This window comes from Pteropus alecto, unplaced genomic scaffold (genome assembly GCF_000325575.1).
Source record: "Pteropus alecto unplaced genomic scaffold, ASM32557v1 scaffold28, whole genome shotgun sequence".
NCBI classification, from domain to species: Eukaryota; Metazoa; Chordata; class Mammalia; order Chiroptera; family Pteropodidae; genus Pteropus; species Pteropus alecto.
The window spans coordinates 3,971,235-3,975,311 of record NW_006441063.1 but is presented as its reverse complement, the minus strand read 5'-3'; positions in this window follow the sequence as shown (position 1 = coordinate 3,975,311).

The following is a 4,077-nucleotide window of genomic DNA, read 5'->3' as shown; positions in this document are numbered from 1 at the left end:
GAAAGAAAGAAAGAAAGAAAGAAAGAAAGAAAGAAAGAAAGAAAGAAAGAAAGAAAGAAAGAAAGAAAGAAAGAAAGAAAGAAAGAAAGAAAGAAAGAAAAGGCATCAAAATTGGAAAAGAAGAAATAAAATTGTCTCTATTTGTGGATGACATGATTTTATATATAGAAAAATCCTAAAGACTCCACCAAAAAACTATTCAATCTAATAACAAATTTCAGTAAAGTTGCAAGATACAAAATTAACATACAAAAGTACAGTAGCATTTCTATACACTATCAATGAATTATTCGAAAATGAAATAAAGAAAATGATCCCATGTGCAAAAGCATCAAAAAGAGTAAAATAGTTAGGAATAAATTTAATCAAGCAAGTGAAAGATCTCTAAACTGAAAACTATAAGACATTGATGAAAGAAATTAAAACAAATAAATGGAAAGTTATGTGTTTATGGATTGGAAAAATTAATATTGTTAAAATGTCCATACTACCCAAAGCCATCTATACATTCAATGCAATCCCTATCAAGATTCCAATGGCATTTTAAAAAACAGAAATAGAAAATACAATCCTAAAATGTGCATGAAACCACAAAAGACCCCGAATAGCCAAAGCAATCCTGAGAAAGAAAACAGGAGGCATCACACTTTCTGATTTCAAACTATATTATAAGCTATAGTCATCAAAGTAGCATGGTAATAGCATAAAAATAGACATATAGGTCAATGGAACAGAATCAAAAACCCAGAAATAAACTCAAACATATATGGTCAACTAATATTTGACAATGAGCCAAGATTAATCAATGGAGAAAAGATAGTCTCTTCAATAATCGGTGCTGGAAAAATTGGATATTTGCATGCAAAAGAATGAAATTAGACCCCTATCTTATCACACACACACACACACACAAAACCACACAATACTGTATGATATACTTGAAAGTTGTTGAGAGTGGTTCTCATTACACACACACACACACACACACACACAAAACTAACTGGAAGTGGAGTAAAGACTTAAATGAAAACCTGCAAACCATAAAACTACCAGAAGAAAAAACCAAAACCATTTTCTCATAGGAATAAAGGTCCTTAACAAGGGTCTTGGCAATGATTTTTTTTTATATATGACACTAGTGACAAAATAAAAAAATAAATAAGTGAGACTAGAACTAAAAAGCTTCTTCACAGCAATAGAAACAATGAACCAAACAAAAAGACAACCTATGAAATGGGGGGGGCGGAAATATTTGGAAATCATACACCCGGTAAGGAGTTAGCATTCAAAATATAAAAAGAACTCATACAATTCAATAGTAAAAAATAATAATAATAATACAATTTAAAATTAACAAAGGACCTGATTAGATATTTTTCTTAAAAAAGATATATGAATGGCCAACAGGTACATGAAAAGATGTTCAACATCACTAATCATTAGGGAAGTACAAATCAAAACCATCATAAGCTATCACTTCACACCCATTAGAATGGCTATTATCAAAAAGACAAGAGATAACAAGTGTTGGCAAGGATGTGGAGAAAAGGGAACACTTGAGCGCTGTTGGTGGGATTGTAAATTGGTACAGCCACTATGGAAAATAGTATGGAGGTTCTGCAAAAAATTAAAAATAGAACTACCATATGACCCAGCAATTTTACTTCTGGGAATATATCTAAAGGAAATGAAAATAATATGTCAAAGAGATATCTGCACCCCCATATTCATTGCAGTATTATTTACCAAGTCAATGCATGGAAACAACTTAAGTTTCCATCAGCAGACAAATGGATAAAAAAGTTGTGGTATATATAGATATATACCATAGAAAGGAGAAAATCCTGTCATTTGTGACAATATGGATGGACCTTGAGAACATTATACTAAGTGAATTAAGTCAGACAGAGAAAGACAAATACTTTATGATCTTATATGTGAAATCTAAAAAAAAAAAACTTATATAAAAAGAGATCAGATTTGTGGTTACCAGAGGTAGGGTGTAGGTTAAAGGAGAATTGGATAAAGGTGGTTAAAAGGTACAAACTTCCAGTTATAAGTAAGCACTGGGGCTGTAATGCACAGTATGATGATTACAGTTAACACTGTTATATGATATATATGAAAGTTAAGAGAGTGGATTCTAAAAGTACTCATCACAAGAAAAAAAATTATTTTTTTATATCTATAACAGATGATGAATGTTAACTAAACTTATCGTGGTAATCATTTCACAATATACGTAAGTCAAAGATGCTATACACTTCAATTTATACAGTGCTGTATGTCAATTTTATCTTAATAAAACTGGAAAAAAATCATATAGCACACTTTTGCATTTGAAGGACACCCTTTGTTCCCTCGATTATTTTTTGTGACAATCTCTGCCTTAGAGGATATAAAATAAGATGTGGCATTTTATGTAGATGTAGTATAAGTGCTTGATAGTTGTTTATTATTATTATTATTATTATTATTATTATTATTATTATTATAATACAAGTGCCTGACATTAAGCTTTGATTGCAGTGACATCTACTCCAAAGAAAGCTATCTTAAATAGACACATAGCCAGCTATCTGACTAGATAAAGAGCCAGGCCACCCCACCCCTGAAGTTTCCTTTGTTTTAGAGATGTACAGTTGACTTAGATCACTAACTGACCACTTGTTTTGCCCCTCCTGAGTTAATTTCCACTCAAATTCACCAATAAAGAATGAATTTGCAAAACCCTAGGCACCCCACCTTACACCCCAATAAAAGCAGAACCCCATCCTTCCTCTCCTCTCTTCCTCCCTCCTTCTCTGTATGTGTGGCCCCAGCATATTATGTATCCTCCAGGATTTATGAATAATAAACCTTGTTTTTTTCCCCAAAGTCCCCAGATAGTTGTTGCTGAGATACATCTTATAATCATAATAAGAACCACAAAGACTGGTCCAGCTACAACATAGTCTCATAAAGGGGAAATATCTGTGAGGGCTTGCCTTAGGCCCAGGTAAGTGTTCCCAGCCATTTCTAGACAATAGCATCACTACCAATAGGCTGAGACTGGCACAAAATAATTGACATAGTTGGCAGAATTTCAGGATTGACCTTGCAAATAACCAAGGGGAATGTCTTTTAGCTGCAACTGGCTTACTAACTGATTAACTCAGGTGGTTAACTCCATCTGGGAAGGGAACACCACTAGCTGGAGATCTGTTGTGCTGCTCTGTGCTTTCACATATTGCTTCTGTTGCGTTTTGCCTGTGGTACCCATCCCTAAACCTCACTGCTGCCATAATGATACAAGCTTCCCACAGCAGCATGATCAAGGCTGTACAACAAAATTAGACCACTGATTATAAAGGCCTTGCTTGACTATTAATGTATGCGAGAGTCCTCCCCACCTCAAGGCTAAGGAAAGCTGAGGAAAGTGAACTGGATCACAAGGCTATTGTCACCACTCAAGGAGAGGCTCTGGGCTTAATGCACGAAGTAAGGATATTCCCATAGGTCAGGAGGACAAGAGACCTCTGCCTGTGACCACTGAGTCGGTGGGTGGTACCTGGACTAAGTTCCCTAACCTAGAAGAGTGAAATAGCCTTGCAACAGAAAACCAATGGCACCATGAAAGGGGAAATACAGCAGAGGCCTATGGTCTCTGTGTCACCACTTCACTTGCTACTATCACTATTCATCCCCTAACCCAGGAGTCCCCAATCCCTGGGCCACAGAAGGTACCGACAAGTCTATGGCCTATTAAGAACCAGGTCACACAGTGAGGAGCACAGCAGGAGGTGAGTGGTGGGCGAGCAAGCGAAGCATCATCTGTATTTGCAGCTGCTCCTGAGTGCTAGCATCACTGCATCAGCTCCAGCTCAGATCATCGGGCATTAGATTCTCATAGGAGCACAAACCCTATTGTGAACTGCTTATGCAAGGCATCTAGGTTGTGTGCTCCTTATGGGAATCTAATACCTGATGATCTGTGGTGAACTGAGGCAGTGATGCTAGCACTGGGGAGTGGCTACACATACAGATTAACAATAGCAGAGAGGTTTGACTGCACAGAAACCATAATAAATCAATTGC